The sequence below is a fragment of the Daucus carota genome, chromosome 2, assembly GCF_001625215.2.
Source record: "Daucus carota subsp. sativus chromosome 2, DH1 v3.0, whole genome shotgun sequence".
NCBI lineage: Eukaryota > Viridiplantae > Streptophyta > Magnoliopsida > Apiales > Apiaceae > Daucus > Daucus carota.
In genome coordinates, this window is record NC_030382.2 from 2,142,093 (window position 1) to 2,163,604 (window position 21,512).

General features: G+C 35.9%; 1 pseudogene; it reads right to left on the bottom strand.

The window, feature by feature from the left end:
• Positions 1-15,909: 15,909 nt before the first annotated feature.
• LOC135150105 (uncharacterized) lies at positions 15,910-21,249 on the bottom strand (annotated as a pseudogene).
• Between the last annotated feature and the right edge of the window lie 263 nt (positions 21,250-21,512).

Genomic DNA, 21,512 nt, shown 5'->3' on the forward strand with positions numbered 1-21,512 from the left:
TCAAAACACTTGCCAAAAATAACTATCCACCTTTGATTAATCAATTTAATCAATGACCTATTGGGAGGATTACTAAGTGAATTTAAATTTAATGTTTGTCACAAATACCAAAACAAATATATAAATAATTGTATATCGAAGATATCCTTTCAATCTTTCCCTTTTTGGTATTTGTCGAACAAACACAAAATTTAAATTTTAAAAGTGTGTGCTTCCCCTCAGTGTATGCATGAGTTTTAAAAATATTTTTCTCACACGAAAAAAATCCTAGAAGCACTAGTAATCCTTGATAGTACCTGCAACAGTCAAAAAATTTGTTAGAGATTTAAACATTTATAATTTCTCTTTTTGGCCTTAGGGTATATTTAAATTTTGATAGTTATATAACTTCTATATAACTTCTCTTCCCCTTTTGTTTGACAAAGGACCAAAAAGAATTTTATTTCCTTTGCGGAGGAAAACTTCTCTTCCCTTTTTGATAATAATTTTTATAGGAGATAATTGCTTCCCCTCAGTAAGAGAATAAGTTCCTATAAAGAAGTATTTCAAAGGATCTTAATTAAAATATTCTTTCCTTTGTGTCATTCAAAATACTTCTCTTCCCCTGTTAAAAAAAAACCTCCTTTTGATCAAGAAAGTGTTTTAAGGAGGTGTATATTTATCCTTCTCCTTTATTTAATAATAGATATCAATCCTGATGATCTTTTGTATTACTTTACTTTGGTTTTGATATATACCAAAGATTGGATAAAGTAAAATGATTTAATGGAGTTTCTCAAACTCAGCTAAATCCGAGAGTTTTTCATTTCAGTAAAATGGTTCGAGAGATGCTGATGTATTAAATTTGATTTAGAGTTCTTCTAACACACTTCTCATTCCAACAGCTTATATATGAATAAATAATCGAAATGTATATAGATCGATTTCCAAATGGATGAATAGATTCGATATTTTTTCAGTTAATTCAGAAAATTTCATTCGAGTAAATCAAATGAATAAAAGAGCTCGAATTCATATATCAAGTATCATTGATAATTCATGTTTAAGTGTTTCAAAATGCAGATAGATCGAAACACGTTTATAAAAATGTGATCGAAGTGCAGATAAATCGATTCAACATTCAATAATATAATTTGTGTGTGTATGTGTTTGCAGGAATAAAATTTGCAACTTGAATTAGTAATAAAACTTGATTATATTAAAACAAACTTAACTCCATGAATTCAGTTCTCTGTACTGAATAACAGGAATAACAACACTCAAACATAGATAGAAGCTCACCAAGCCTTTTTGGAACACATAAACAAAAAAACTGAAGGAAATCAGGACTCAGCACTGTCCTGCAAAAACAAAGTCATTAGATAAAAACTGAGTAGTATATCCAAGCTACTCTTCCAACACAGCTTCCACAGCAGCCACATAACCAAGATCTGGTGGGAAATCATTCAACTCAGGCAAGTCACAAGGCTTCACAGAAACACCAACCTCTGCAAGCTCAGTCTCAGTAATCACTTGATTCAAGTCATCACATTTAGCACTTAAAACCACAGAATCAACAGTCTTAGGAGCTCCAAGTTTAGTCTCAATCTCAGTGAGCCTAGCATTGATTTCTATGTTATCATCCTCAAGTCCCCTAATCTTTGTATTGTTATCATCAATTTTAACTTGGAAATCTTTGATAACATGCTTAAGAATCTCATTTTCCCTAATGTAATCATGTGTGGCCTCCTCCTTTGTTTTTCCTAGGGGGATGAACCTATAGGGCTTAACTTCACACAAGGGAACCTTAGGAATAACCAACTTCTCAATATAGCAGAATTCAATTTTCTCAGCAAACACTCTAGGCATTGAGATATGATATAACTCAAATATGGCAGTCAAGAGCAATCCATATGGCATATAGTCAAGTTGGAAAGCTAAGAACATATGTAAAATGATCACATAGGCAATATTGAATTCCACAGAGTTTGTGACCATTTGATACATAACTTTTAGATCAACAAAATCAAAGTATTGATCATTTGCAGGTTTAGGCAACACATTAGCTCTTATAATAATAGCAATCTGTTGATAGACAGGCAAGAAATGTTTGAAGCTAATTCCACAATTTTCCACAGACAGACCAATAGGCATTTCACAACCACAGAACAACTTAAGAAACTTTTCAAATCCATCTTTCTCAAACTTAAAAGTATCATAGATGTTGATGCAAGGCTGAGGGAATATACCAGTATCAATTTTCAAAGTTTTGCACACTGTGTTAACATCTACATGTATATGTCTATCCTGAACCATGGTGTTAATCTCAAATAGACCATACTGATTTTTAGTGGTTATCATATTTTCATAAAACTCTCCCATTATATAAGTATGAAAGTTTTGACCTCTATAGAAAATGATGTTATCCCACTTACAGCCATTACTAATATTATGAACTTCACCTTGTTGAGGCAAGGACACCATCATACCAGGTTGACAAGCTACCATCATCTTAGGTAATTTACCCACATTTGACAGATTCAACAACTTAGGAGACCTTGGACCAGTAGCATACTTATTCCTCCTGTTATAAGTGATGGGTGATATTTCTTGAAGGTTTGGTGTTTGGGTTGGAGGAGTATAAAATTTGGTTATAGATCTAAGGTTAGGGTTTGGATTAGGGTTAGGCTTTGGATTAGGGTTAGGGTTCCTATAGTTGGGGTTTCCTATGTAGATGTAGTTTTCAGGTTTATAGTTTTGGTTATCAGGCTTGTGTTTCTTGTTGTTTGATGAAGAGGAGGGATGTGTTTGTTTGAAGCTTGAAAATGGAGATAAGGTTGAGTGAAAGTACTGGTTCATCTCCATGTTTTGAAGTAAGTTGGGATTGTAGTTGTGTGAGTTAGGTTTAGGGTTAGGGTTTGGAAGTGGTTTGAATTCCATCAGGTGAGCGTAAAGTGGGAAAGATGTGTAGAAAGTGATGTTTTGTCTAAGTGAAGTGCTGGCTTTATATAGAAAAGGCAGTGGCTGTTTGGGGAGATAGAAGAATAAAGTAATTGCACTTTTGGTTTTGGGTTGTGGACAGAAGAAATGGAAGTAATTAACTGGGCCCCAAGTCATGTGATAGTGTGTGCATCATGCAAGTGTATACTTTATATAGACACATGTAACAGATATACATAACCAGCAAATATACACATAGCACACGGACACATAAAAAGAAGGTTGGAAAGAGAATCTGACTTCCTTTAAATAGATATGACCTCATGGACCCCATTATTAAATATAAAGTGACTTTATGAAGCAAAACAGGGGTAATTTTAAAAACCAGAGTCAAAAACCTCTTTTGTTTCTTATTAAAATATACATGTCAGGACTTAAGACCAGGAGACACATACTGAGTTTCTAAAAAGCAAGCACAGGTTCTCAATTAGTTTTATAAACTAATATATCATATAAGCAAGTTTTCAAACCACCAAAGCAATTAGGCAAATCAGTCACACACATTTGCAGAGCCATCATCACATAAATACATACACAAGTATATACAATTTGTGCAAAAATGACTTAAAATCTAAGTGGCCGTTTCACACCAGTGATCCAGATACTAAGGTTCTCAAGGGGAACCCCAGCCAGGTCTTAATGTGAGGGCATGTGTGTGTGTTCCTAATCTAGTATGGGCAACTGAAGTGCAGCATCTCCTAGTTCTATTAAATATATGTTCACTAGACTCAACCAGTAGCAACCAAAAATGGCAGCTAACATTTAATTCATCCAACTTGCAAGTCACAGAGTTATAGAGATATATCAATACAAAACTTCAGCTAGCCAATTTTATGCAGACCATCATAGATAAGCACAGAAATAGGTTCAGTTCTAGCATACTCATTACCAGATTTAATAGAATCTAATCATGATTTAAAACACATAAGTTTTTAAATCCAGTTTTAAGCAAATTAACATTTAGACATGTAATCAAACATATTAAGCATACACAGATAGAATTTCAATTTTAATCAAGTTAAGGACTCTGATTATCTACAAATATAGTGTTCTGAAGTGAATTTCTAAACAAGATGTCCTATTACCTCTATATATCAACTTAACACATGTCACAATTATAAATTATGGCACAACACACATATTCAACAGAGTTATTATTATGTACACTCAAATCATTTAATCATGGCATTTCTAGCATAATTTCTAATTAGTATCAATTAACCATATAAGAAGAGTGCAAGACAGACAGATTTAATTAATCTAAACACAAAATTTACTCACCTAGGTGATTTCAAGTACTCTAGATAGTGAAATTATAACCTTTTCTAGCAGTTGACATTGTAATTGAACATTTTATGACACAACACCTTATCTTATCCAACTGCAGCAACTCAGAGCATGCATATTATTTCAAACAAGATCCAAACTACCCAAGACAGAGTATAAGTACACAAATTCAACAAAAAAGATCAAGTACATAGCATTTTGAATTCAATGGGAGCCAATTTGACAGAATACACTAAGATACACTTCTAAAATTATCTTAATCATTTCAATAAAACATGACTAACTCAATTTACCACAAAATCATCACATTTGACTTCAGATTGTTCATATAAGCACAGAAAACATAGTCTTTACAGGAAAATTTGCATATATGTCAGATAATATTTATGATCAATTATTCATCAACAAGGACTAAGTGACCAATTTAAGGCATGACAGGTTGAGTTCAACAGTCATCACAGATAACTCATAAAAACTCAAGTAAATCCATATAATCACATAAAGTCATGATTTACACAAGTAATTAGGCATGTTAAGATCAGAAAACCAACACAAAGACCAATTTTATCATATTTTGACATAACAAGTAGAATTCATCAAAACCTCACACACTTTATTATCATATATACTATGTAATTTCCCAGAGACTCAAGTCATAACACCTATTCAGTCCATATACTCAAATTTAATCCAATCGATCACATAATCACAATTCAGTAGAGTCGAACCAAAATGAGCTAAAAATCACCAATTTCAAATTAAAACCATCCAGAGAAATACAGTACCATAACATGCAACATCAAGAGTCATACCAATCAGTCATATAGCAACAGATATTCATTCGAACATATCAAAATTTCAAACAAACCCAACAAACAGTTCAAGCTATACTAAGTGCGAGTGAAACATGCAATTTTGTGTGTTCTAATCCTACGAGGGCCGACGCACAGTCGTCTAGGACCCCTCACCTTGTCCAAGCGCTTGGAAACAAGCTTGGATCCTCACCTTATGCCGATATTAGTTTAGATGGAGGTGTTGGAGACTTTGACAGCTTCAAATAGCCTCGAGCAGCTTGATTTTGAGCCTCTATTTCCACTGATTCACAGCGCTCGACTCTGGCTTCATGAACCCTAATTAGGGTTTCTCCTTTACCGAGCTGCGATTGCTGATTTTGGCCTCGATTTATCTTTTTCCTGCTTCAATTTCACCATCGCCGTAGAGTACCTGCAAAACTACTCGACATTCAAGTTAGGGTTTTGAAATTTCGATCCAAAAATTAGGGCTTTTGATCGAAATCAAAGAGACACAGATGCAGGAGATCAGAAGAGCTCCTAAATGTGGAGAAGCGACTTAGACTCGCCGTCGATTGAGACGCCGGCGGGTTTCGCAGTCGACTCTCGATTAATGTTACCCAACCCATCAGTAATCGAACCGAATCTCATCAAATAATGATAGAGGAGACTCGATTTGTGTAGTATTTGTAATGATTTTGAGAAAATCAGTAAGAAATCGCCATGAATCGCCGGAAAATCGAAAGAGAACTCGAGAGAGTTCGGAGAGCTACAGTAAGGAGGCGAGAGTTTTGTGATAAAAACTGATTAATCCGTATATGTATTTTAGTAATAAACGGCTGTGATTTGTTTGAGGGTTTTAATCAACGGATCAGATTAAAAGTTTTAAAACTGGATCGGGTCAATGTAGATGGGTCGGGTTTGACCAAATTTTGAATGTATAAACTGATTTTTTAAATAATTTTTGAATCTATTTTGATTTTGTAAAATCAAAATAATTTTTGTAAAGAAAGATAAAGATAGTTTTTCACATAAATAAATTTTGTCCAATAATTTTTTTTTTGAAGAGAAAAAATATGTTTAGCACATCTTGGATAAAATAATTTATGTGTAATAATAATATAATATAATTCTCCAATGAAATAATTTACCCAATTTATGTAACTAAAATTGGTTTTATTGGGTAATTTCTCTAAATGACATATTGGAGATATAATAATATTAATAATATTTTACCCTTTACTATAGGTAAATAAATATAATCCATAAATTTTTGAATGGATTTTTAGTCATTTAACAATTTGTTATTGTTAAATAAGTAATTATTTGGCAAGTATACTCTTATACTCATTTAGAACAAATGCCATATACTTAGTATCTTAGAAATATTTCCGGATATCCAAAAATATTCGCTCGCCCAAGTAATACCGTCAATGATTCCAATTTTAAATTTTGACTCATGAAAATCCGATCAATAAATTAATTATTGACAAATCTGAATTTTCAGAGTATACTTAAAATTTGGTTGACAATACTCCTCACACGTAAGATGACTAATATACATGATAAATATTCTAAAGATTATTTATAAGCCAAGAATAATCACTTTGAATATTCCAACATTCCTAAATCCAATCGGAGTTTAGCGAATCGTTCGGACCTTAATGACTTAGTGAAAATGTCTGCGATATTATTCTCAGTTTCTATATGAGATATTTTTATGTCGCCTTTATTGACATGATCACGTAAGAAATGATGACGTATATCTATGTGTTTAGATCTTGAGTGTAACACAGGATTTTTGCTTAAATCAATAGCACTCGTGTTATCACACCAAATAGATATAACATCGAATTTAACATTATAGTCCGCCAATGTTTGTTTCATCCATAATATTTGGGCACAACATTTTGCAGCGGCTATATATTCAGCTTCTGTAGTGGATATAGATACGGAGTTTTGTTTCTTCGAAAACCACGAAACTAAACATCCACCCAGAAATTGACATGTACCACTAGTGCTTTTTCTGTCGACTAAATGTCCGGCATAATCCGAATCAGAAAAGCATACTAGATTAAATGGTACACCTTTTGGATACCAAAGGCCAAGATTTATTGTACCATTTAAGTATCGCAATATCCGTTTTACGGCGGATAAATGAGATTCCTTTGGTGCCGCTTGAAAACTGAAAACGTGCACATTTACAAACATTATATTGTATATCGGGTCTACTAGCGGTAATATATAATAAGCTACCTATTATACCACGATATTTCTTAGTGTCAACTGGAATCCCTTTAGGATCTTCCGTTAATTTATCGGAAGTAGACATAGGAGTAGATACGGGTTTTGTATTTTCCATGTCAAATTTCTTTAGCATTTCTTTGCAATACTTAGATTGCGATATATGAATGCCTTCATCGGATTGCCTAATTTGCAAACCCAAAAAAAAATTTAACTCACCCATCATACTCATTTCGAATTCCTTACTCATTTTTTCAGAGAATTCTTTACATAGATCATTATTTGTTGATCCAAAAATATCTACGTATATTTGGACAAGTAATATATCATCTTTTTCTTGTCGCGTAAATAATGTTTTATCGGCCGTTCCCATCTTGAAATTATTTTCTAAGAGGAATTTACTTAGCCTTTCGTACCAAGCTCTTGGAGCTTGTTTTAACCCGTATAAAGCTTTATATAGCTTATACACATATTCGGGGTTAGTAGCATCTTCAAAACTGGGAGGTTGTTTAACATAAACTTCTTCTTCCAATATCCCGTTTAAGTAGGCGGATTTAACATCCATTTGATACACTTTGAAATCTTTATGACACGCAAAAGCTAATAGCATACGAATTGATTCAATTCGAGCTACCAGTGCATAAGTTTCATCAAAATCTATTCCTTCCATTTGAGTGTATCCTTGAGCAACTAATCTTGCTTTATTTCGAACTACCGTTCCATTTTCATCAAGTTTATTTCTAAACACCCATTTCGTTCCAATTATGGAAGTGTTTTCGGGTTGTGGAACAAGTTCCCAAACTTTGTTGCGAGTGAATTGTGTCAATTCATCTTGCATTGAGGATATCCAATCCTCGTCAAGCAAAGCTTCTTTAGCAGTTTTAGGTTCAATTTGTGAAAGAAAACTCAGATGATTCACAACATTTTGAACTTGTGACCGAGTTTGAACTCCTTTAGTTAAGTCCCCTAAGACATTGTCCAAAGGATGACTTCGAATAACAGGGACTTCTTTAGGTAGTTCATCTTCGGTTTCTAACAATTCTAATGGATTATTAGGAGGGGAAATACCCATATCCATATTTTCAAATTGTCGAATAACATTTTCAACATTGTCTTGTTGACCATCTTCTTTATCAACAAGATCAATATACTTCGAGGGTGGTTTTGATTCATCAAAAGCAACATTCATTGATTCTTCCACCACAAGAGTTTTAAGATTGAATACTCGGTATGCTTTACTATTGTTTGAATAACCAAGGAATATTCCTTCACTTGATTTAGGATCAAACTTTGTAAGATAATCTTTAGAGTTTAAGATAAAGCATTTACTACCGAATACTCTAAAGTAACTCAATTTAGGAGTTTTTCCATAATAAAGCTCGTATGGAGTCTTTTGAGTTATAGGTCTTAAAAAGACTCTATTTAGAATATGACAAGCAGTTGACATAGCTTCGGCCCAAAAATATTTTGGTCGCCGATATTCATTTAGCATAGTACTTGCCATTTCTTGCAAAGTTCTATTTTTTCTTTCTACCACTCCATTTGATTGAGGAGTATATGGGGCAGAAAAATTGTGAGTGATTCCATTCTCCTCACAAAAAGTAGTAAAGCTAGAATTTTCAAATTCTTTGCCATGATCAGTTCTTATATACACAATGGTATTATTTTGTTGATTTTGAATCTTCTTACATAGAGAAGAGAAAGATTCAAATGCATCACTTTTTGATTTAAGAAATTCTGTCCAAGTGAAGCGTGAATAATCATCAACAACTACCATAGTATAAGAACACCCTCCGAGACTTTGGACCGGAACCGGACCAACTAAGTCCATATGTTATAGCTCGAGAGGTCTAGAGGTAGATACCATGAATTTTGCTTTGTGAGTGGTACGTATTTGTTTTCCAATCTCACAAGCTTCATAAATATGATCTTTTTGAAAGTTCAATTTCGGTATACCTCTAACATGATCATTTGTCGATATATTTTTGATCAACTTCATGTTAGCATGTCCTAATCTTCGATGCCATAACCAAGGGTCATCTTGAGTAGAGATTAGACATATATTTTTATGTTTACTAATATCGCATGTGTACACATTTTAGCTACAAGGACAAGTAAGTACCAATTTTCCATCCTTATTTAAAATAGAACAATGAGTAGGATAGAAAATCACCTTGAATCCATTGTCACATAATTGACTAATGGATAGAAGATTGTACTTAAGTCCCGTAACTAGTTGTACATTAGCGATCTTGAAGTGATCATTTCCAATATTTCCAATGCCAATGATAGTACCCTTGCTGCTATCTCCAAAAGTAACGCTTCCTGTGGTAACCTTTTTAATATCGTTCAAAAGTGACTTATTACCGGTCATATGTCTCGAACATCCACTATCAAGGTACCACATTTCTTGTTTAGCAACAAGGCACACCTACAAAACAAATCAATTAAATTTGTTGGTACCCTTTTGTCTTGATGGTCCTCGGGTTAGTGTATCATAAAAAGCATTTGGATTAGCATGATAGAAACTAGGCATGGAATAAGCATAAGTTGACATATAAGAGTTTCTAGATGCATTATTCCTAGCATACATATTGTTATCAACATATCGAGTGTTTTTCGAGAAATTATATCTTTGTGAGTTTCCACCTCGATACATGTTATTTCTATCATTCCGATAATACATAGCATTTTGATGATAGAATTGTTGACTAGGAGTATAATGACTTCTAGATGATTGACCAATTTGTCGAGCATTATGCTTTGAGTTTCTATTTTGGTAAGCAATAGATTTTTGATCATAACCAAACCTTGGTTGCTTTTGAGTAGATGAAACATTTTTGGTTGGTACATGTTCAACCTTCACATATGGTTTAGTTCCTTTTCTAACCCATATGTGCTTCCCCTTAATCTCACCATTCTTTATTTTGCAATATTGAACGGTATGCCCATTCTTGTTGCAATAAGAACATTTGTATTTTGGTGTAGCGGGAACAAAAGTAGTTTGCTTATTTTGTACAAACTTCTTTGGTTGAACATTTTTATCATATCCTAATCCTTCATGATTATAGGATATTTTTGAATGTACCATCCTATCCAACATCTCATTTCCTTTTGTGAACTTTTGAATTGTAATCTCAAGATCTTCTTTTTCTTTGCTCAAGACTTTAATCTTTTCGTTTAAAATCTTTTCTTGATTTAAAACTTGAGCTAAGATCTTAGAATGTTCATCTTTAAGCCTTTGAGTTTCAAACTCGAATTTTTCGTCTTTTTCTTTCAAGGCATGAACATTTTCGAGATTGTGTTGGAAAGACGAAGTTGACTTCTCATGAGTTAATGACTCATTTTGAATTTTCAAGTTTAGTAAGTCAACATGAAGCTTTTGAGAATTCTCATTTATTTGTAGCTTCTCGTTTTCCAATACTTCATTATGTAAGACCAAGGATGTGTTTTCGATTTCCAGTTTAATCACATCATCCTTGTTCTTATTAATCTCATTTTTTAATAGATCATTTTGTTCACAAAGAGATGAGATTTCTTCCTCGTATTTGAGGTTTGATTCCATGATCCGAGATAACTCTTTTATTTGAGCTTTATATAAATCATCAATCTTTTCTTTCTCGGACCACATAGTAAGGAATCGTTGACTAACATCATTATTTTGTCTACTCAATTCCAATAATAGTTCAATCAAATCACTTTTACACATATCTACTAAATTCAAATTTGAAAGACTAAAAAGTTCTTGATTATGTAAAAGCATAGGAGAACTACTTACCTCTTGATTTGAAGTGGAGACATCCGTTGATGAAGCTTCTTCCTCGAGAGCATTTAAGCAAAGATTAACCACTTCTTCATTTGCTTCTGATGACTCTTCGTCTTCACTCAAATCCCATCCATTTTCGGCCACGAGAGTTCGTCCTTTAGAAAGTTTAGGACATTCTCGTTTAAAGTGACCGGGTAGCTTACACTCAAAACACACATCTTGTGTTTCCTCCGGAGTTTGTTCCTTTGGTTTTGGAGGAGTGTAAGTATTATTATTATTGTTGGCATTATTATAGCCATTAGGGCTTTGATTGATCTTGCCCTTATTATAGCCCGTAGACGGATAATTACTCTTATAGTTTGTAGTATAATTTTGAGAGTAATTTGGCCTTCCATTAGAGTTAAAAACTCTTTGTTGATTATTTGATTTAAGGAAGCCTTTTCCGTATCTTTGAGCTTTGCTTTGAATCACACGACGAAGTTGTCTCGTAAGAAGCGCTATTTCGCTTTCATCGAGATTTTTGATTTCTTCGTTTAAATCTTCGTCGTTTTCATCCTCATCGATTAATATGGATTTTAGTGCCATATTTTTCTTTTTGTCTTCCACTTTAGGAATGACAAGATCCGGAATATTATCTTCTTCGTATGCACGAAGATTTCCGAATAAGTTATCGATGTGGTAATCATTGAGATTATGCATCTCTTTGATTGTAGTAACTTTAACTTTCCAACTCGGAGGCAATGATTTAAGAACTCTACGATTTTTCTCGTTTTGAGTATAGTTCTTTCCGAGTTGATCTAATTCATTGATTATGCGAGTAAATCTCGTTTCCATATCGATGATATTTTCTCCATCTTGGAGTTTAAAGTTCTCGTATTCTTGGATTAATGTATCCATTCGAGAATCTTTAATATCAGTAGTTCCTTCATAGGTAACTACTAATTTGTTCCACATTTCTTGTGCGGACTTGCAGTTGTTTACTCTTTGTATTCTTTTTCTGCAAGTGCACTTGTGAGAACCATTTCCGCTTTAGCGGCGATATTCATACGATCTTCTTCATCGTGCGTATATTCACTTACTTTCTTTTCAATAGTAATATCATCGACTATTTTCGTCGGAATAATTATACCATCTTCTATGGCCATCCAAACTTTGACACCTTGACTTCTAGCATATATGCAAAATTGTGTTTTCCAGGTGGCAAAGTTGGTACCATCAAATAAAGGAGGTCTAGAATTTGAGAGACCTTCACTACAACCGATGACATTGATATAAGCCATATCGGATCTACTTTTGGGAGTGCTTTTATATCAAATAGCACGTATAAAAGTAACTGCTCTGATACCAATTGTTAGGTCCCGATATAGGGGATGATTAAGCTAGAAGGGGGGGGGGGGTGGGTTGAATAGCTTAATAGCCAATTTAAAAATAATAATATAGTTTTAAAAAAGTTTATCCCCTTTTTAAAAGCTTGTATCGAGAGTTTAAGCAGTTATGATGTGCGAAAGTAAATGGAAAGAAAGACAAATACCACATGATGTGCTAGAAAATATGATTTTAAAATCGCAAGCGCACGATCACCGTTTTAATATTTATGATTCGTCCACAGAGATTAAAATTATATTCGAAACCTTAATTTTTAACCTAGGCGAATTAGAACAATAGATTTTGGAAATTAGTTTTAAAAACTAAATCTAATTTGTGAAATGTTTAAGAAATTATTTAACGCAAATGAATTCGAAAGTAAAATTAATTAAGACAAATCTGGCATGGCATACTCGCATCCTTGACTAGCCAAACCAATTTAAATCACCAAAACTATGGTCAAGCAACACTTATATTTACTAATTTTTATTCTTATAAAATTAAATGTGAGAATCGAACTAACCAAAGCGACAAGAATCAATCTAACCAAAAACCAACTTGGCAGAACAGTATTTAAACTAAATTAATAATGTGCCAAACAAAAATAGGTGGATTAATTAGCAAGACTTGATATTGTAAAAACCAAATGTATAAACGAAATCACTGAACTAGACTCCGTAAACAGAACAACTCAACGACTCAAGTTCAGACAAAAACTCGGCAAAACTTAGCAAATCAGTACTCGATTTATACTTTGACTCACTCAAATAAACAAAACGAAACGAGCCCATCAACACAGACTCGGAAACAGCTTGACTCGGACGAAACACAAGACTAAAACTCAGTCGATACACAACAGACAGAATAAAGAAACACGCCCAGATTTCAACACAAATTTAGCCAAACGAACACCCCCAACTCGCACAATGACTCAGTAAACTCAAGAACTCGAGAAGCAGACTCAGTAACTCGAACTCGGCCGTAAAACAGAATCAAAAACGCAGAAACTCGACTCTACAACTCGATATTCAAACTCGACGAAAACTCGAGCAAACAAAGCACAAATACAGTTCAAAACAAAGCGAATTACGAACCCAGATGGATGACTAAAACTCGGAAAACGAACGCAGGTTCATGGACAGACAACAGGACTCCAACAAATGGCGACTCGGTTATCAACAACTCAATGACTCGATTTACAGAGCAAACAACAAACCCAGCAACTCGTTCGACTCAAAGCAATACACAGAATAAACTCGGTAACTAGCAGGCATAAAAACAGAAACCATGAAATTAAACTAACAGACAAACTAACAACTCAGTACACTAATCAAATTTGCAAGCCAGAATCGAACAAACATCGTGACTCAGCAGCGACTAGTGTGACTCAGCCTTGACTCAGTAACAAGAAAACAGAGCAGTAAAAAGAAACAGGGGAGATGGGTTGTTTAATAAAAAAAAGAACAGGGGAAGGGATTTGTATATATTAATCAAGAAAATCAGATCGTTTAGTGAAATAAACGAAACGAGGGAGTTGATTTTTGATTTTAACACTTGCACTTAGATTAATGAAGCTAGTAATGTGATGAATTTGGGGTTTTAGAATTAAACCCTAACACAAATTAATTTTGTGCTAGAATTTTAAGCTTCTTCCAAAAATTAAATCTAAATAAGAGATCTACACTAATCACAAGCTCAATGATTCTTCATTTCCCAAAAGCTTAAAAGCATGTGGTGGTACTTAAGAGAATCATTCAACTTGGAGAACATTAAAAAGACAATACAAGATTAAGCTAAAAGAGATTTGCATATAAATTAAAAAGTGTATACAAGCTTGGAAAGGAAATTGGGCTAGCAAAATGTAAATCTATCTAAGATACTAACTATGGAAATGACTAGGTAGAAAAGGTGGGTAGGTAGCTAGGTTCTTTTACAAGTAAAGAGAATGGGGGTATTTATAACTAAAGAATTAGGGTTTAGGGGTAGGGTGGCTCAATCTTGACCATCTGCCTTGAGTGTTGGGAGAATTGTGGCCATCCATGTGTCCTTTACTTGCCAACCCTTTTTCTTTTTCTTCTTTTCTTTTCCTTTTCTTCTTTTTCTTGCATTTTCTCTTCTTTCTTTATTTATCTACAATTTCCTGAAATAAAATAAATAAGCGATTAATACTACGAAAATAAACAAAAAATAGGCACTTAAATATGCAAAAATATGGACTAATCAAACTTCCCCATACCTATCTTTTGCTCGTCCTCGAGTAAAAATCAAAAGAAAAGAAAATAAACTAAGAAAACTAAATGCGATTCCTAGGCTCCTTTTCGTAGGCGTGACGGGTGATTTTAGTTTCACCAACCCGTTAAACTCGTAGACGATCTCTACAATAGGAGTGTTGTCTCCTAAGGGTTTACAGAAGATATACCCATAAAATCTTCGAGACCTTCTAGCAAGTGTCTACTCGACTCTACTCTAATTTCACCGGTGTTAACAAAAAGCATTTTTAAGGAAAATACGACTCAAAGACTCTTTTACTAATAATACATACAGTTGTCTCTAATCTACTTGAAATCGACTCAAAAATTTACTAGAAATCCAAGGAGTGTAATGAATTTAGGGCCTTTGATGGATCCTAATCGTCTAAGAACATTTTCTCTTTTTCAACCAATTTTGAACTGACCCAATCTCTATCGAAACAAATATCTAGCCAAACTTCACAAACTCTTATTCTTTTTCTCTTTCTTTTCTTTTTTTTTCTTTTTTTTTTTGCATTGACTTTATTTTGTCCGTTTTCTTAGGCTAACAATGTTACCCATGTAGCGAGCTTTAGGTCAGTGACTCCCAAACCAAACGGTTTTAGGGCACTAGGTTTTGAAATCCCCCTACGGACTTAATTGCTCGAGTAACAAAGGCCACAAAACGAGACTAGTCAATCTACTTTTGCCCATTTATCTAAAGATTTTATCTATAAAGAACAATGGGTATTGAAGTAGTTATTCCTTCTCTTCTTTTTTTTTCTATCTCTTTTTTTTTTATTTTTTTTATTCGCAAAGGTTCGATTCGACACTGTTTCAACATGTGGGTTCTCTCTCAGGTATCGAATAATATCACTAGACAATCTCTCCATCAAAGGTCTTGTGCAAAATGTGTGCCATCTTGGAATTTAGAGTACAAATCGGTCGATACAAGTCTCAAAAAGACAACCTTACTCAACTACGTTCAAATTATCTAAAAGACACTACATATATATACTTTTCGAAAACATGCTAAACACCAACTACACCTAAAGTTCGAGTGAGGGAAGGACAACTTAGTTAAAAGATCTCTATTTTTGGATTTTCTAATTTTTTCATTTGTTAGGGATTTTCATTTATTAAGAATTACACTACCTAAATCATGCATTGTCCTCAATGTATGCAAAAGAGAGAATTGAAATGAGAGAGTAAAGAGGAAAAATACCTGAATAGGAGATGAAGGGATTTTTATTTACTACTGAAGTAACTTACATGATCAAGGGTCGATGAGGTGGATGACCTCTTCCTCCGAATCAACAGGCAATTCTAAAAATGGTTTAAGACGTTGACCATTAACTTTAAAAACATTACCATTTTTAGGATCCTGAATTTCAACAGCACCATGAGGAAAAACAACTTGAACAATGTAAGGACCGTTCCATCTAGAACGCAACTTTCCGGGAAACAAATGAAGCCTAGAGTTGTAGAGAAGAACTTTTTGGCCGGGAGAAAAGGATTTTCTCCAAATAGTTTTATCATGGAAGGCCTTGGTTCTCTCTTTGTAAATTTTGGCATTTTCGTAGGCATCGTTCCTAAGTTCATCTAACTCGGTCAATTGTAACTTCCGATGACTACTGGCGGTGGGTAAGTCGAAGTTCAATTCTCTAATGGCCCACATGGCCCTATGTTCTAGCTCAACCGGCAAATAACAAGCTTTACCAAACACGAGTCTATAAGGAGACATTCCTAAGACGGTCTTAAAGGCGGTCCGATATGCCCATAAGGCATCTATCAACTTGGTTGACCAATCCTTCCTATTCGAGTTGACCGTCTTTTCTAAGATTTGCTTAATTTGCCGGTTTGAGACCTCTACTTGGCCACTAGTTTGAGGATGATAAGGGGTAGCAAGCCTATGAGTGATGGAGTACTTCTTAAGAAGAGACTCGAATTGACGATTCTTAAAATGCGTCCCTTGGTCACTAATGATAGCCCTAGGCGTTCCAAATCGAGAAAAGATATTCTCTTTAAGGAATCTAAGGACAACCTTGTTGTCATTGGACCGGGTCGGAATGGCTTCTACCCACTTAGAAACGTAATCTACCGCTAGAAGGATGTAAAGGTGGCCAAACGAACTAGGGAATGGGCCCATGAAATCTATGCCCCACACATCAAAGAGCTCTATAACAAGGATTGGGCTCATAGGCATCATATTCCTCCTAGTGATTCTTCCTAGATGTTGGCACCTACTACATGCGGAACAATACTCGGCGGCATCCTTAAACAAACTAGGCCAATAAAAACCGCATTGGAGGATTTTAGCGGCGGTCTTCTTCGCATTAAAATGACCTCCACATGCTTGATCGTGACAAAAGGAGAGGATGCTATGAAACTCACTATTTGGGACACACCTCCTAATGATTTGATCGGGACAATGCTTAAAGAGATACGGGTCGTCCCAAAAGAAATGTTTCACTTGAGAAAAGAACTTAGCTTTGTCATTTTTGGACCATGTCGAGGGAATGTCACCGGTTGCTAAGTAATTGACTATGTCGGCGAACCAAGGGAGAGTGGAAATCGAGAGAAGGTGTTCGTCGGGAAATGACTCGCTTAAGGGCAAGTCGTTAGTGGATTCAACCACTAATCGAGAGAGATGATCGGCAACAACATTCTCACAACCTTTCTTATCCCTAATCTCTAAGTCAAACTCTTGGAGCAACAAAACCCATCTAATTAAGCGGGATTTTGAGTCTTTTTTAGAGAAAAGATACTTAAGAGCGGCATGGTCCGTGTAAACAATGATTTTGGACCCGATAAGATAAGAGCGAAATTTTTCTAAGGCAAAGACTACGGCTAGAAGCTCTTTCTCGGTGGTAGAGTAATTGAGTTGGGCATCATTTAAGGTCTTACTAGCGTAATAAATGACATGTGGCCTCTTATTTATTCATTGTCCTAAAACCGCTCCTATGGCATAATCAGATGCGTCACACATAAGCTCAAAAGGTTGACTCCAATCGGGAGACTTCATGATCGGGGCTGAAGTCAATTCTCTGTTAAGGTCTTCGAAAGAATGAACACACTCGCTTGTGAACTCGAATTTGACATCCTTAGCTAGAAGGTTGGTCAAAGGTCGGGCCTTTTTGCTAAAATCTTGGATGAATCTACGATAAAATCCCGCATGTCCAAGGAAAGAACGAATTTCCTTAACGGACTTGGGAGGTGGGAGATTAGCTATTAGGTCGACCTTAGCCTTGTCTACTTCGATCCCTTTTTCAGAAATTTTATGCCCTAAAACGATTCCCTCCTTAACCATGAAATGACACTTCTCCCAATTTAACACTAGATCCGTTTCCTCACATCTTTTCAACACGCGATCTAGATTGTTAAGGCATTGGTGAAAAGATGGTCCAAAGATGGAAAAGTCATCTATGAAGACTTCTAGAAAGTCACCTATCATTTCCGAGAAGATGCTAGTCATGCACCTTTGGAACGTGGATGGGCCCGTGGTTAGGCCGAAAGGTAAACGTCTATACGCGAAGGTTCCAAAAGGGCAAGTGAAGGTGGTCTTTTCTTGGTCTTCGGGAGCAATCGGGATTTGAAAATATCCCGAGTAACCATCTAAGAAGCAATAAAAGGCATGACCCGCTAACCTCTCTAGCATTTGATCGATAAAAGGCAAAGGAAAATGATCTTTCCTAGTGACGGCATTGAGCTTCCTAAAATCTATGCACATTCTCCAACCGGATTGGACACGTGTTGGAACTTGCTCGTTGTTCTCATTCGTCACCAAAGTAATGCCCGACTTCTTAGGCACTACATGGACGGGACTCACCCACATACTATCGGAAATGGGATAAATGATCCCATTGTCTAAGCACTTAAGAATTTCTTTCTGAACTACCTCCATCATGGGAGGATTCAACCTCCTTTGAGGTTCTCTCACGGGCTTTGCATCTTCTACCAAATGAATTCTATGTTGGACAATCGCCGGGCTAATTCCTTTAATGTCCGAGATGCTCCACCCTATCGCTCCCTTATGCTTTCTAAGGATTCCTAAAAGTTCTTCCTCTTGTGACGTAGTCAAATTAGAGGCAATGATAACGGGATATGACTCGTTAGGACCTAGAAAAGCATACTTAAGAGTGTCGGGAAGAGGTTTGAGTTCTAACTCCGACGGTTGTGACTCAACGGTTTTCTTAGGTAAAGGCAAATGCTCGGGTTCAACATCACGCTCTTGACTCGTTGTCGGAATGGTGGATTCTAACATTTGGTTGACCTCATGTGTGTAGTCGGAAACATCCCAATCCTCTCCAAAATGTTTTAAGCAAAATTCAAGGGCATCTTTAGGATTCATCAGATCTTGATCAACTATTTCATCAATTAGATTAACGTCCAAAGGTTGATCATAGAAATCATCGGATTGTTTCCCTACATGAAAGATGTTGAGGTCGATTGTCATGTTGCCAAATGTTAGCTTCATTAAGCCATTCCTACAATTAATCAAAGCGTTGGATGTAGCTAAAAAGGGTCGTCCTAGGATGATGGGAATTTGATTCTTTGGGTTCCTAACCAGCTCGGTCTCTAGGACGACAAAATCTACGGGAAAAACAAAGTCACCTACTTTAATTAGCACATCTTCGATCATTCCCTTAGGAATTTTCACGGATCGGTCGGCTAATTGAAGTGTGACATTGGTTTGTCGGAGCTCCCCTAAACCTAAGGCTTAGTAGACAGAATATGGAAGGAGATTAACACTAGCCCCTAAATCAAGTAACGCCTTATCCACAAAAGTTTCTCCTATAACACATGAAATTGTAGGACACCCGGGGTCCTTGTATTTCACGGGAATTTGGTTTGAGAGAATCGAACTTATGTGAGACGTAAGGAAAGCTTTCTTAGGAACATGGTTGGTCCTCTTATGGGTACATAGCTCCTTAAGACACTTAGCATAGGAAGGAATTTGTTGAATTGCATCTAAAAGGGGTATGTTGACCTTGACTTGCTTAAACACTTCCAAAATCTTCTCCATTTGAGCCGATTGCTTCGGTGAAATAAGTCTTTGAGGGTAAGGGACTCTTGGTTTATAGACTACTTCACTTTGCAACTCGGGTTCCGGGTTTGGGTCACTCGACTCCTCACGGGCTTTTGAGCACTCGGGTTTGTCATGATTAATGGTAGTGCGGGGTGGACTTGGATTAGAAGTCGAATCCCCTTTCTTACCAAGGTTCTCACCAACGTGGGTATCAAATTGTTTACCCGACCTAAGAGAAATGACCGAATGCACATTATCCGGTGGTCTTTGATTAAGTGGAAATTTTGGATTCGGCTCCGGTTGGCTAGGGAATTTGTTCTTTTCTCGTTCACACAACGTGCTCGCTAATTGACTCAATTGGGACTCTAACTTAGAAACGGCTTGCACATTAGAATGCAAAAGTTGCCTATCTTGGGTTAAAGTTTGCATGAAGGTTTGTTGGGATTGAGTCAAATTAGTTTGCGATTTCACTAAGGCCTCTATGCTCTTTTCTAAGGAATTGAGTCTCTTATCCGAATCATTAAACCCGGGAGGATTTAACGGATCTTGACTCGGGTTTTGAAAATTAGGAAAAGAGTTACGATTGGGCCTTTGGAAATTGGGTTGTGGAGTTTGAAAGTTTTGACTTTGGTTCCACGAGAAATTCGGGTGATTCTTCCACCCGGGGTTGTAAGTTGGTGCAAACGGGTCATTTCTAGGCTTAGGTTGAAACATTGCGTTAACTTGCTCAAAATCGTGAGATTGTTGGATCTCGGGATGGGTAGCATTATAGTTCGGGAACATAGGCAAAGATGAAGGGCCACTATGAGACTCTAAAGCCTCGAGTCTCTTAGTAAGGGTTGCTAATTTGGCATCGGTTGCCACATTGTTTCCTATCGAGTGCAAACCCCTAGAGCTAGACGCCTCGATCGACTTTTTGGGTTCCCTAGTAGACTCCCATAACATTGTTTTCTCGGCTAAATCCTCGAAAAATTCTCACCCTTGGTCCTCATCTTTCTCCATGAATTTGCCTTGGCACATAGATTCTAACAAAGCGGTTGTTTGACTATCTAAGGCCTCGTACACAATCTTACAAAGTCTCCATTTCTCTATTCCATGGTGGGGGCATTGTGATAAAAGATTTTGGAAACGATCAAAGAATTTCCAAAAAGACTCATTTTCCCTTTGATGGAATTGATTTATTTCATTTGTAATTCGAGTCGTTTTATGGTTTGGAAAATACTTTTTAAGAAACATTACCACAAACCCCTCCCAAGTGGAAATAGAATTGACGGGAAGACTATACAACCATTTTTTAGCATTTTCTTTTAAAGCAAAGTTGATTAGTCTAAGCCGAATGGAGTCTTCGCTCAATTGTTGGAGTTTTTGCAAACCGCAAACCTCCTCAAATTCTTGAATAAAAAGATAGGGATCCTCACCTTCACTCCCTAAAAACTTAGGCAACATGCTAATGTGATGTGCCTTAATTTCGAAATTATTCCCATTAACGGGAGGAAGGGTGATACATGATGGTTGAGCAGAACGGGACGGGTAACAGCGGTCTTTAAGAGACAACGCCATGTTTACTATCGGTTCGCTAGCTTCTATGGGTTCGGAGTCCGAAGAGGACGAAGAAGGAATTTCGATGATCGGCCTAATTAATCGAGACGATTCGTTCCTAACCCAAGTAGTTCGCATACACAAGATAGTAAACACGTAGCAAATAAGTGCGAGAATGTAAAACAAACAAAATAAAGGGTGTAAAAGCGAAAAAAAACTGAATTCTAGGGTTCCCTAATAAAAAAGAACTAGACCTTGCTCCTAACGTTAAGGACCACCAAAAA